We start from the raw sequence: 15,401 nt of genomic DNA on the forward strand, positions 1-15,401 counted from the left end.
GGCAATATAGTTGTTTGCATAAGTGCAATAAGAGTCCATTTTCAATGGCAGAATTCTTTTCTCGCTCTTTTCATTGTTTAATAATTATTATAGCAATAATAATAAATATCAATTATTACATGAACTTTCTGCATTTCTATGTTCTTACTGTGTTTTCTTATAGGAACACAAGACATATTGGATTATGACCCACCCTAATCTTATTTTACCTTTTTAAATATCCTATCTCCAAATACAGTCATATTCTGAAGTACTGGGAGTTAGGATTTCAACAAAGGATTTTGAAGGGTCACAGTTCAGTCTGTAACAGTGGTTAAAAACCCAAGCTCAAAAACCAAATTTTCTTTGCACAAATCTCAGTTATGCAGATTAGGAGATATGAGACCTTGGCAAACTTGCCAAGACCTTGGTGACACTCTATATGTCTTCTTGTTCTCATCTTTAAAATAAGAGGTAAAAGATGATTAAAAATTATTACATAAAAACAAAAGACTTAGGATGATGATGACACACTGAGAACTCAATATATGTTAGATATTAGTATTTTTTATCTCAATAAATTCAATTGCCATAACTCTAAGTCCTCATCTTGCTACTGTGAAATTGCCCTTCTCTTCCCTCAGGGTCACCCATCAAAGGGTAGATAGTCTCATTACAATACTTACTTCTATATTTCCTTTCCGATTTATCAGTTCAACCTCTTTATTGACGCTGGGATTTATATGCATTGACTTAAGAATGGAGAAACTACAACAGCATTAGAGGCGTTTTTAAATTAATGAGTCTTTCCACTTACACAATCAAACTGAAGATTAGTTGTTGATTTATGAGATACCCTCAGCTTGTATCTTGTGCCACATCCAAATCATTGCCAATTTATTTCCAGAAGGAGGATCAGTACCATTATCTGCTCAGTATCTCTCGTTTCAAGCACCTCTCAGAGAGAGAACTGAAACATCTTTATCATTACCAGAAGTAAAGCTAAAGCAAAAAGCTATTCTCTGAAGTCTGCTGGGGGGATGAAACTTCTCAAAAAAATATATCTCTGGGAGATGGGAGAGAACCTTTTTCACACCTTCCCTGAGAGAAGCAAAAGGGATGTGGGAAAGGGAGCATTCTCTTCTGCTAGGATAACATACTCCTCCTATAGTAATCCCACGCCACTGAGGGCCTAAGTTCTCAATGCTTCCGCTCTTTATTTCATCTAGACAGCCATTATTCTTTTTTTTTCTTTTGAAACAGAGTTTCGCTTTTGTTATCCAGGCTAGAGTGCAATGGCGCGAACTCTGCTTACTGCAACCTCCATCTCCCAGGTTCAAGCGATTCTCCTGCCTCAGACTCCTGAGTACCTGGGATGACAGGTGCCTGCCACCATGCCTGGATAATTTTTTGTATTTTTAGTAGAGATGGAGTTTCACCATGCTGGTCAGGCTGGTCTCGAACTCCTGACCTCAAGTCATCCACCTGCCTTGGCCTCCCAAAGTCCTGGGATTACAGGCATGAGTCACCGTGCCTCCGTGCCTGGCCAACAGCCATTATTCTTATACACACCCACAGACCTAGAGAAGTTAGGTTGAAGTTTCTGTACCATAGGCTACACTTGAGACCAGCCCCATTGCTCCACTTTCCCCATGGTAGGAATGTCGAGTTTTATCCAAGCCTTCACTCCAAACTCATTCTCTGATGCCTAATTAGTTCTTCCTTGTAGAGCCCTGTTTTCCTTTTTTTTTTTTTTTTACCAAGAAACTCCTTTCCTTTCTTGAACAAGTTAGAATCTGGTCCCATTCATCAGAGCTATTCTGATACTATTGAGTCTATATAGGGAAAGGGTTAAAGCTTGTATTCTTTAATTACCCAGGAAAGGTTGCATGCACTATCACCAGCAGCTGTCAGGTACAATACAGCTTCTGGCATGCGTTGGGAGGTGGAGGGTAGGGGGAATTATTGAAGCCTTTGTCAAAACAAAAACTTACATTTTACTGAAGATGCAAATTTAGTCAGTAAAGGAAGGGATACCAAATTCTCTCCCCATCTGCTCTTGGTTGATATGTTACTAAGCTTGGAAAAATTAGATGATTTTTTTTTTATATATATATTTTTGAGACGGAGTCTCGCTCTATCGCCCAGGCTGGAGTGCAGTGGCCGGATCTCAGCTCACTGCAAGCTCCGCCTACCGGGTTTACGCCATTCTCCTGCCTCAGCCTCCTGAATAGCTGGGACTACAGGCGCCCGCCACCTCGCCCGGCTAGTTTTTTGTATTTTTTAGTAGAGACGGGGTTTCACCGTGTTAGCCAGGATGGTCTCGATCTCCTGAGCTCGTGATCCACCCGTCTCGGCCTCCCAAAGTGCTGGGATTACAGGCTTGAGCCACCGCGCCCGGCCTTAGATGAATTTTTTAACCAGTGGTCTTCCCCCGTTTTGTAATCATCTGTCTTATAAACCAATAGTTTTATAGGGACATATTTTTAACTGCATGGAAATAAGAATATGTATATACATATATATGTATATAATTATTTCGTTTTGTATGCAAAGTTTAACAGAAATAATATTAAGAAATACAAAAGATTTGGAAAGAATCTAAATTAAGAAGAGAAAATAAATAATAAGAAGTGAAACTATAGGATAGCAAAAAGAAATAAATATGTGGTACTTGAGACTTCAGGATTAATTAATTCATTTTCAATACTTTTTAACAAAATAATTGTTTTATCTACCATTGATTTAGAATTTACTAGGATCCGGGCATTTCTCTAAATTTGTTTATATTATTATAAATCTTTATAAGTATAATATAAAAATTACTATGTTTATTTTACTATATTTTAAATAATTTATTTATAAATTCACTACATTTATTTTAAAGATAATGAAAGTGAGGAAGTCACAGAGAGATTAACTTTATCACACACAGCTAGTTAGTTGTAGAGCCATGGTATGAATCCAAATCTACAAATTCCAATTCTCTAAATTTTTTCTAAGTTGTTTTATGTTTAAGCTGTAGTTCTTAGTAATATATTTATATTTAGTGTTAATTTTTAACACAGCAATATACTATTTTTTGTGTGTTGTTGTTAATAAAATTATATGGTCTTCAAAAATGTTTAAATATTTTTCAAAGCTTTTTTAAATATACACTTATAATCATTAAATTTACTTGTGATTTATGTGGCACAAAGACAGGAAAGCATGTATATGACAACAGGTAAAATAATAACAAATCTAAAAATATAATAATGGCAAGAAATTAAACGAATTCAGAGGATATCATTTTATATTTAAAAAATCAAGAATTAAAATTTTGCAATATAGGAAAAGAAAGACATATAATACAAAGGCTAATGAAGAGGAAGATGGTTGATAGAAAAATAAAAATGATGTTGAAAAATAAAAATGATGTCAGAAATAAAAAACCATTGTAAATTAACAATTAGAGCAACACCAGTATTATCTTAACACACTGAAATTATAGAGAAAAAAATTATAGTACCCAGTTTCAACAAAGGGAGAGGAGAGCAAACTCGTTAACATTCACAAAAGTATAGGAGGAAACAATAAATACATAAAAATGGTTATATTAATGAATGATCATAGAGAGAAGATATCAGAAAGCCAACAAAGATATGATTGGTGTCCTTGATACAGGAATCAGAAAAGGAGAAAAAGAAGCAACATTCATTCTTATTTCTTTCAGCCTTAGGAACAAGTTAATTTGAAAATGTAAAGATAATTATATAAAAAGATAAAGAAATATCAAAGTCATTATAATACTAAGTAGGTCCACACTGATATATATATTGGCAATTTCAAGCAGAAAAAGAAAATGAAAAACCTATGTAAGAAAAATGAGGACAGATTCAGATGTATTCTACCACATAAAATGCCAGAACAAAATGAAATAATCTCTTATTTCATTAAGAGAATTAAGGAGGAAACGATTGTGACAAAAGATACATTAGCCAGCAAAGATTTTTCACTTGTAAAGATAAAAAGCACATCAAAACAAGTATCTTTTCATGTTTAAAGCAATAATGCATGTATGAAGCAAAAACGAGTGATCATAAAAACACATAACATTTAAATAGTCTTTTAAGAAACAACAATGTGCAATGAGATGCACATCAAGATAAAGAATTCCAAAACAAGAAAGCCAAACACAGAAGGTGTCACTGCGACTATTGAAACATAAAATAAAACTACTTTTTGCAAGAGCAGCTATAAAATGCAACATATTACTATTAATGAAGAATATGTAACGTAAAAGGTAAAACAAAATTAAGAAGTGTCTAAAATCCTAGACTATTCCCAAAAAAAAATGGTAAAGATGCTAAAGTTTCGTATTTGAGATGAACTAATTTATTCATAATATACATGTACATAAACATGTATATGGAAGTCAGTATATACTATTTCATGCCTTGAGCTGGTCAAATAGGTAAAATATATCATTGCTATTTTTGTTTTTAATAAAAATTTAACAAATAGAATAATTAGAAAGAGGATGCATAGCTTAACAAAGAGTAGTGAAACAAACCAAAATTACAAAAACTCTAAAAAATGGGGGAGGGAGACAGATTTCATCAAATAAAAGACAGGGAAAGAAAAAAACCGAAAGAAAACAAAATATAGAAAAAAAAGGATTACAGTTCTGAACTGCTAAGTTCTGCATTAAGAGAAAGTGATCCTCAAATTTAATGAAAACCAAATATATTTATTTGAATTCTGTAAGAAGTGCAATCAAAACCACATTATAAAATGGACACAAACATTGTATTATGATTTATTTGTTAAAAACAATAGTGTCAAAATATAAAATAAAATTTTTTCATCTTTTTTTACATGAAAGATGTAAAAAAAGACATCTATATCTAATTCTTGATCATTAAGTAATCAAAAATAATAAGTATTCTGAAACCAAATAGTATCATTATAATGTTGTATTGATTTAATTAAGATGTATCTAAATCCATAATAGGAAAATAAAAATCTTAATTTTTACCCTCAAAAGTTATACCATATGTAGTATTACTGGGTCATTTATTAGGACAAAACTTTCTTGTATATAAAGTTTCTTGTATATAAACTTTCTTGTATATTATTATCAGTTATTCTGTGGTATTAGAAATATACACATCTAGCTATTTAACCAAAATTTTAAACAATAAAGGAATTATTGAATAATTAACCTTTAAGCTATTTATTCTAAATAAATTGAATTTTTGAGCAAAGATATATGTAAAAAGAGTACCACTATATTATTTTTAGTATAGAAACATGACATGACCTATGCTGTGAAACTGTTTAATAATAATCTACTATAGGTAGAAGAATTGCCATGGAATATCTATACCTTATTATCTTGTACATGTTATATACACATTTAAATATAAATGTTTTCTAAAGTAAGATTATATTTAAGTTTACTAAGTATAAATATTTGTTTACTTTGGAGATACGTAAGGTTTCAATTGATTATTTTAACTGCCTTTTGGGGGCTTGTAACATTCCATCATTCTTAAAGAAAAGTTATTTCTGATGGCAATCTCTAAGGTAATATAATATAAATAAAAAATATTTGTAGAATGCAACAACAGAAACATTTCTTGAAGTGTTTTCTTAAATACTAGACCTCATTTTGGTTATATAATCTGCATAACTTCTCCAGAACTTTCAGATCTCAAGTAAATTAAATGCTGAAGTCAAATAAAACTGGCTCCATAATGATAACACTGAGATATCAGGTACAGATTGCCTGCCCCCTGAAATCTGTGTTTTACATATTTAACTATAAATTTGAAATTGTTATCATCAAAAAGGTTTATTTTAATAGCTATCTCTGCCTATTTGTATATTCTCTATATACATATCTTTATTTTTAATTGATAAAATTTATATATATTTATGGAGTACAATGTATACCTTAATAGATGTATATGTTGTGAAATGGCTAAATCAAGCTATTTAATATATACATTATCTCATATACTTATCTTTTTTTGTGGTATGAACACTTGACATCTACACTTTTCAGCAATTTCCAAGAATGCAATATATTGTTATTAACGACAGTCACCATGAAGTACAGTAGATCACTTGAACTTGTTCCTCCTGACTAACTGAAATGTGTCCTCTAAGCAACATCTCCCCAATTCTTCCAGCCCACAGCCATTGGTAACAACCATTTTACTCTCTGTTTCTATGAGTTTTATGTTTTTAGATACCACGTAAATCTCTTCCATGAAAGAGATCATATAGTATTTGGCTTTCTGTGCCTAACTTATATGTTTAAAAAATATCTTGAGTTTTTTTACTTTGATTTAAATAAGTACTAAACATACTCCCAACATTCTGGTAATTCCTTCACCTTCTTTTAAAGTTGAATTTTCATGCTGTGGAATAGTTACTTTGTGACTATTCCCACTCTTTTCTCTCTAGTTTTATACATCTTTTCCTATGTTATCTATGACCTACTTAAGAAAACAAATGATTCCATTGTACTACTAGGTTTGTAAAGTGTTTTATTCATTTAAGGAAGCTTTTAGTGAATACCTACTATATGTCACATATACTGAGGGTGCAAAAATAGGTCAAACATGGATTTGCTCTTAAGGAAATCACATATATGTCATCATTTATATCTAACATTCCTGTTTTAAATTGCAAATCTTTGCCATTAGGTCTATAAGAGAAGTCCATCATTGAGCTGTGGTAGCATAGAAATGGAGGAATTAATAACTCCTTTGGACAAAATCATCAAACAATTCAGGTAAAGCTGCACTAAGAAAACATCTAATAGCAATTTTAAAGAACATTTTAGATCTAACAAATGGGCATGTGGAAAGATAAAAGTGTACAGAAAAGAGGGAGAGAAGAGAGAACTAATATTTATTTAAGGCCTGTGATGTGTAAGACATTATGCTAAGTGCTTTACATGGGTTATTATATGACAATATGTAAGTAGTTTGACTTTTATTGTTGTAAGCAGGGGAGTGATATTACCCAATACGCATTTTATAAGGATTAGTCTTGATGTTGTAATGTAGAGGGTAAGTATGTAACCAGGAAAACCAATTACAGGTTATCATATTTCAGGGGAGAGATGATGGCAGCCTGAACAAGGTTGGCAATAATGGAGACAGAGAGAAAAGGACAGATGTGGTATGTGTGCAAATATTATATTTGCATATTTAATGTAAAGTAGAGAGAACTTGGTGATGGATTTATTGTAGTAAGAATTAGGAAAAGACATAAATCAAGGCTGCATCTTAGTATTTGTTTTTGCAACTGTGGGTATAATATTACTAATTACCAAGAGGAGAAGCACAAAGGAATTAAACAATCTGGGGGGATACCATGGACACGGGAGAATGAGAAGACAGGAAAAATTAATAGCTCTATTTGGACATGTTTAGTTTGAGATGACTATTTGGGCATTCACGTAAGACGAGAAGGAAGCTGTAGATGAGTAAAGAACTTAGAATACCTTGAGACAGAATTTAGAACTAGCAAGAGATAGCATAGAAGAAGGCAAAAGTTGGGCCAGGTGCAGTGGCTCATACTTATAATCCCAGCACTTTGGGAGGCCAAGGCAGGAGGATTGCTTGAGCCCAGGAGTTTGTGACCAGCCTGAGCAACCTAGCAAGACCCCCATTGCTACATTTTTGTTTTAAATTGGCCAGGTGGGGTGCTGCATGCCTTTGGTTCAGTTGAGTGGGAGGCTGAGGAGGTAGAATTGCTTGAGCCCAGGAGGTTGAGGCTGTGGTGAGCCATTGTTGTGACATTGCACTCCAGCCTGGGCAGCAGCTAGATCCTGCCTCAAAAAATAATAATAATAATAATAATAAAAGAAGACAAAAATCAAAAGAATGATATATCAAAAGAGGAGAGTGTTTGAAGAGAAAATGATCAAGAATTTTGTTTACTGCTGAGTGAATGAACACAACATAATAGGAGCCATAAATATTCCTGTGCAAATCTGTTCCATCTTAGGGTGGTTTCCTGATTTCAGTCTTTGATACGTGATGCAGAATCAAGGCAACAAGTACTCCAGACAGCTGTGCCTTTTCCACACTTAATCACTATACCTTTGCAGCATTTTATTCTGGGCTTTGAAAATGTTAGATTTTTCTGGACTTTGAAAATGTTGGACTTTTGGTGTTGAGATGAAATATTAAATGTGCTTGTATTATCTAAACTTATTGCCAGAAAGCAATTTGCTCAGGTGAACATTCCACATTATCACAGTATACATGAATAGGTGAATGAATAAAAGAATGAAGGAATGGATAAATAAATGAATTTTGAATAAAATTCAAAAGGCTTAAATGTTTCATATGTAAAATCAATAGCAGCAGGAAGCAGACAAATCCTAGGCAGACAGGGGCAGGTCCCCAGTGAAACCCAACCTTCAAGCTGAAGACAATTTGAAACCTGGCTACAAGTCCCAGATAAATCCACAGACTAGGTTGAGAACCTCTCTTCCCATTTGGTGCACTTTCCTCTGATTGATCTCCACCCTTCACCTATTTTACAAATTCCCACTCTTCTCTAATTGATTTTTTATACTGTCATGCCCACCTTTAGATGTGCCTTTGTTTTAACCTTTTTTGGCATACTCACAAACTATTCAGCATGCACTGCCCCATTCTGAGTCCATAAAAGCCCTGGACTCAGCCACATGTTGGGAATACCTGCATTTGGGTGGTGGGAGGACTACCTGCTTTTGGGTGATGGACCACCCCACTTCGAGTCCACTCTCTGCTGAGAGCTGTTATGTCCCTCAATAAAACTCCTCTCTCTCCTTCTCACCCTTCAGTTGTCAGCATAACCTCATTCTTCTTGGACATAGGACAAGAATTCAGGATGCACCAAATGCAGATATAAGAAAGGCTGTAACACTGTGGCCCTTAGCCCTCCACTAGTGCTGGGCAGCCACCCCACACAATGAGAAGCAACAGTGGGGCTGGGTCAGCCATGGGCCTGAGCAGGGGAGCAGGACTGAACAATCTGTAACACAGCTGTGCAAGGGCTCACCTGGCCCAGCTACAGGCTGAGCACGGGATTTGGCTGGGGTGCATGCCAAGTGCAATCCGCATGATTGAGTGGGCCAGGTACCTCCACCTAGGAGCCCAGGACCAAGCGGAGCCCAGGTGGGGGTGTTGCTAGCAGTGGAAGTCTCTGGCTGGCAAAGCAGCACTGAAAGTTCACAGCTTAAAATACTAATATAGTACCAGAAGAAAAAATCCTATGTCAAAATAATTTAATATTTAAACTGTTACTATGATATTTTTAGTTTTTGTGTAAAGAAAAATGGAATATAGAAGGCTAGAGGTTCACCTTCATAGAAATAGTAAGCTGAAGAAGCAGAATTTAAGCTCAGATATTCTAACTTGAAATGTTGTAATACACTGTAACTATCTCAACAGTAGCAAAGAAAGACACAAATGTATGAAAATTCTACTGCTATTTCAATAAGTTTAAAAATAAATGTTTCGACAATTTAAAAATAAATTAAGTTGAAGCTATTGTTAAGTAAAACATACATGGTAGACACAGTTTCACATTTAAAGAAAGAAACAACAATATTTGTAAACTGAAGCAAGGTAAAACCTACATAAAAAGATGCTTACAAAATTTCCACAAGAGGCTTACTGGCATTGTGGAGATAGATATAAATTTCTGAATAAAATTGTTTACAGTTATTTTATTAACCCTTCTACTGGTAATATTTCTAATAAATAATTTGTTAATTAATATTTAGTGAAAAAAGTTTTGTGGAAAGATATACCTGAGAAAATGCTTCAAAGGGAGGAAGTGTTTATGAACTGGTACTTCAAGGATCTAATTAAAAAATGGAGAAAAGATTGGGAACTTCAGTGAACATGTCAGCAGTATCTTTGAATATTTCACAGTACAGTTCAGCTTCATCAGAGTTTATGGAAAAAGAAAAAAAATGCAAAAGTCAAGTCATGAAAAATAATGTTTCGCTGTCTCCACAATACTCCCCTAAAAGTTGCAGACTTGTTTAGAATCAGGTGATTATAAAGGACAGATATCAACTTGGCATGCAGAATTTTAGGATATTTTACTGACCACTAAATATTTACCAGTACCATGGAATTAGTAAAGATAGTGAGATAACACAGATCCAAAGAAAGGAATAGTCCATGCCTAAAAATAACATAAATTTAGCATTATAATGTATTCATTGATTCCTTTCAAATTCTGTTTCTTCCTAGTACAATAACAACCATATCCCATAATAATCCCATAATAATTATTGCAATTATTTTATTAACCCTTCTATTGGTAACATTTCTAATAAATAAATAATAATATTATCCCATCAGAACCATTAGTCAGAGAGAAAAAAAGTATGCTTGTCTTCAGTGGCCATCAGGGGCATGTATCTTCCTCTTGAAAACTCTTTATACATCCGGAAATGTGGCCGTTGCTTCTGTAAAACAACTCTGAGTGCTTCAACTGCTTTGCTCACCTTGGAGTCAAGGATACAACTTAAGCCTACTCATAATTCCCAATGTCAAGAATCTACATGCTATGTTCAGTCAACATAGCTATATATAACCTAAGCTGCTCTATTAGTCTCTGATTTTCTTGGTTGTAGCCTATACCCAAAATGATAATGCTCTGATATTAAACTGAATCTTTCACAATTTTAAACACACACACACACACACACGTGCATGCACATCTCAATCTTGTGCTTCATTCATTGGTACTGAACTAAATATTATTTGCCATATCACAGCATTTTACTTTTATTTTGTTTCAAACACATTTTCTTTTTTGCAACTCAAAAGTAAAACAAATTTATTGACAAATTTTACACATATTTGTTTAGTGATCACCTTTTGGAGATTTGAAAACATACTGAGATTTTACCTTCTATCTTATTCTTTTAAAATAAATAGTGCTTACTCTAAGAAAATGTGAAAACTACATTTTTATTCACAAAAATATATGCTTATTCTTGTATATGTAGTCTTGGATAGTTTGAAATCAATGCTTCTATTACAAAAATAGGAAATGAAACAGAGAAGAGTTGTAGGTAACAGATTAATTATGTCTTATGGATATGCTAAAAAATAAGTATATACAAGGGATATAAAGTAAATGTTGTCTTATTGGTGGTTACAGATATAGGGCTGGAAATTGGGAGATATTTAAAGGCTCTTGGTAGACAAGTGAGTTACAAACATGTATGTAGTAGCTGAAATGAGTTTACTGAGAAAACATGAGCCATTGATAATATATTGGAGACTTTTTATTTTTGTAGAATGAAAGTATATAAACATCTAGGGAAATAAACAGGAAGGTTTTGAGATTTTGAAAACAAACTAAGACACTAAAGGACAAATAATAAGAAATAGCAAGTAGTCTACAGCTTAAAATACTAATACAGTACAAGAGGAAATTACTTATTATTCATGAGTAGAATTTATTGTGGCCTTGTATGATGCATATGCTGTTCTAGCCTCTGGGAGTATGATAATGTTTAATTTTTGGCCATTTGCCTTCATGAATTTAAAGATTAAGAGAAAAAAACAGACCCTATACCATAACTATAATGTGATTTGCTGAGAGTTAAAATAGAAGGTGCTTTAGAGGTGCCTTTAGAGAAGCACTGTGACAGAGACTGGCCTTTCTTTTTCCAGGAACAAATACAAGCTCCATTTCCCAATCCCTTTGCAATCTGCATTGAACCATGAGTCAAGTTCTTGATAAAGGAGTGAAAATGATAAGTCTAAAGCAACGAAAAGCTGCTCTATTGACTGCACATGCCTTCATTTCTTCTACCCTGCTTCCTTCATGCCTGCTCATCTGAATAACACCAGGATGACATTTAAGGCACACCTGAAGATGGGGCCAACCACAGCACAGAATGAGGCTGGGCCCTTGAATCAATAAATCGAGGAGAACTACTCAAGAGAACATAACCACCAGCAATATCCACCTGTATTTGTCTTTTCATAAGTGAGTAAAAAAGTATTCACATATCATTGGGATTCAAGATTTCAGTTGTTATGCCAGCATAGCCTATCCTAGATGAGATTTTCATGTTGGAAACAGGTTACTGGATCTGGAAAGTAGTGGATCAGAAAACATTGAGTGAATAGTTCTCATAGGTAGAAAAATTTAGATTTTAAAGAATATATTTGTTTAGATTGTTCAATATATGCATTTCTATAAATGTGTATTAGGGATGTCAATGTGGTTAAAGTAGAAAAATATTTTTACAATCCTGCTGTGAAACAAAGAAGGGAGATAACTTGGAAACTTGGTAGGGAGCAGGGAAATTCAAAAGGAAAGGCAGAAGCATGGGCATACAGGGATGTAATGTGGTCGTTGTTATAGTTGAGGGGAAAGCAGTATCATATAGCAGATGTTCTATGGCTCTTTGATGAACATATGAAAATAAGTAAAATCAATAAAAGGAAATGGATTTATATCAAGTACTATGATCCAAGTGGTGAAATCAATTTAGATGAAAGAGTAAACTATGATTGAAAACACAACAATAAACAAGATGAGGAATGGCAATGAATTGCCTAAAAAGATTGTGAGAGAACTTTTCTAGGAAAAATGACAGAAAGGAAGTTGTTAGTACATGTTTGCAGAATAAAAGTCTGGACTAGAAGCAACAGTAAAAAAGCAAAGAGCATGTTGGTCCTCTGTTTTATTCCTGCGAACAGTAAAGAAAAGTAAAAAAATAAAAATAAATATATAAACTTTTTCTGGGTTGATCCCAAGAAAAAATAATGTTATCAAGATATGATGAATGATATGGTTTGGCTGTGTCTTCACCCAAATGTCATCTTGAACTGTAAGTCTTCTAATTCCCATGTGTCACGGGAGGGACTCAGTGAGAGGTAATGGAATCATGGGGCAGGTCTTTCCTGTGGTCTTCTTGCAACAGTGAATACGTCTGGAGAGACCTGTTGGTTTTATAAAGGAGAGATCCCCTTCACGCGCTCTCTTGCCTTCCGCCATTAAGATGTGACTTTCTCCTCATTCACCTACTGCCATGATTGCGATGACTCCCCAGTCATGTGGAACTGTGAGTTAATAAATCCCCTTCCTTTATAAATTACCCAGTCTCTTGTATGTCTTTATTAAAGGCGTGAGAACAGACTAATACAGTCAATGTTGACACATGTGAAAAGATAAAAAGAGTTTTTATGTATTAAAATGAAATATCGTAGAATGATGGGTTTATGGTGGAATTTGCAAAGAGCATGGTGGCAGTTGTCAAACTGCACTGAGTTTGATGGGGATAGTGATATAAGAAAGTATGGCATATGATTTTTTTAAAAAATAATTTTTTTTCTTGCTCTTCTTTCTTCACTGGTTCCATTCCTTTCTGTCACTCTGTCCACTGCTGTTTGACAAACTATTGATTCAAATGCATGGCTAAGATACAAATCACATGCAACAGATAACAGGCAAGGCAGAATGTGGGTAACAGAAATGAAGGCAGCGAGAGGAGAGGAGCTAAGTTATATAGGAATATGTTTCGACCTCTGGGGCTTTTTTATGATGTTTCAGTTTTACTAAATTAAGCTTGGAACTTTGAAGCAGTATATGAACACCAGGCACTGTTTATAATGTTAAGACAGCTACATTTATCTGCTTTACTTTGGCACAGTGAAAAATCTAAATTACTGTGGGAAGAAGAAAAACAGGAAAAGACGTGTTAATCCTGTTTTTTTTTTTTTTTTTGGTTTTTTTTTTTAACACATTATTTGGCATTATCTTTGAGAAGATGTTTGGTCTCTTTTGCTTAGTTTCTTGATTTAGAAGCTTATTACTTTACTGATTGTCACCTAGCAATATTGTAATTTGAACTTGCTGAATTTTTTGAACTAAAGTTCCAGTGTCAAAAGAGAACATATAGTGGAAGATTTATTTTGAAAATTAGACCATTTTCTGCACCAAACATGGATTCAAGCAATCTAAATAACACAATCTATAAATCTGGTAAAGAAAAAAAAATTGTACAGCTCTTTTTAAAGTATGAAAAAAAAAGAAACAAAAACTGCTCCTATGGCAGCTTCTGCCAGTACACATGGACGTAACTATGACTGCCACACAGGTGCAGGTGCACGCCAGGAGTGAGGGGGAGAGGCCAAGTTCTCATATCTGTTGAACTTACCACCCCCCTTAGACTTTCTGAGAGAGCTTTTCTGGGGAAAATGACAAAATGGAGCTGCTAAAGGATAAAGTTGATTTTTTCACAAAGTAATCTACTAAAGGAGACTAAAGCCCGGGGTTACTGACCCCATGTGTAGGGCACAACAGGGAAAATGAAATCTAATATTGGAAATCTAAGACATAATTTACAAACCTGAAATCAATCTCTAAGGTCAAAATCAGTGCTCTTCCCTAAAAACATTCATGAATATTTGTTATTCTTCTAAGTTATTGATGTTTGATAAGGAGTAACAATGGGTAGTTTTAAACTCAATTTATCTTTCTAGAGTTAGTTTCAAAGGAAGACACAGAATCTACTAGGGAAGAGAAGCTGAGCAAGTAGTAATTTAAAAACTGTAGAATTCCTTCTCCATGGATAATTAACATTGTTTTGCTCTTGTGACCTTAGAAAATACTACATAATAAAAATATTAGGGATTAAAATGTATATACTATATTACCTTAGCCAGGTGATCAAGATTAACATCAATAGTCATAAGTCTTGTTAAAAGTGTGTGCCCTTGGTATGATGTGATGAAAATGTCACCTACCTCTGTGGTCTTCCTCCCAATAACTTATAACCTCCATCTAATCATGACAAATGCACCAAGCAAAATCTAACTGATTGTCATTCTGCAAAACGCCAGACAAGTATTACTCAAAAATGTCAAGATCATCAAAAACAAGGACAGACAGAGAAAATTTCACAGCTAGGAGAAACCTAATAATAATTACTATTGCAATGTGATATCCTAGATGGGATCTTAGAACAGAAAATGGATGTTAGGTAAAAATTAAGGATTTCTGAATAAAATATGAACTTTAGTTAATGATAATATATTAATATTAGTTCATTAATTTAAAAAAATGTACCATAGTAAACTAAGATATTTATAATGAAGAAACCAGGTATGGGGTATGTGGATTCTCTATACTGTTTCCTCAATTTTTCAGTAAATCTGAAACTGTTCTAATAAAGTATCTTTTTAAAGCATTATACTTAATTTATAGGTAGAGTTTAATGAGTAAGAATAAAATTAACACCATATGCCATTGTCTAACTTAACACAGAAATGTAACTATTAACCTTGGAGTCTCCTTTGTGTACTTCTCTACTAATTTTTCTCTAAGTATTCCATTTTTTAAAAATTTTCTTTATGATTTAAAACAAGTTATCTAAAAAAACATAT

General features: G+C 33.7%; 1 protein-coding gene and 1 long non-coding RNA gene across 11 annotated transcripts in view; one reads left to right on the forward strand and one right to left on the reverse strand.

Annotated features, from left to right (window-relative positions):
- The window catches only part of LOC139356062 (transmembrane protein 78-like), a 206,279-nt gene that overhangs the window by 32,492 nt on the left and 158,386 nt on the right, over positions 1-15,401 (reverse strand). The gene's annotated exons all lie outside the window — the stretch shown is intronic.
- The window catches only part of LOC139356064 (uncharacterized), a 190,698-nt gene that overhangs the window by 1,964 nt on the left and 173,333 nt on the right, over positions 1-15,401 (forward strand). The gene's annotated exons all lie outside the window — the stretch shown is intronic.

This window comes from Macaca nemestrina, chromosome 9, assembly GCF_043159975.1.
Source record: "Macaca nemestrina isolate mMacNem1 chromosome 9, mMacNem.hap1, whole genome shotgun sequence".
Taxonomy (NCBI): Eukaryota; Metazoa; Chordata; class Mammalia; order Primates; family Cercopithecidae; genus Macaca; species Macaca nemestrina.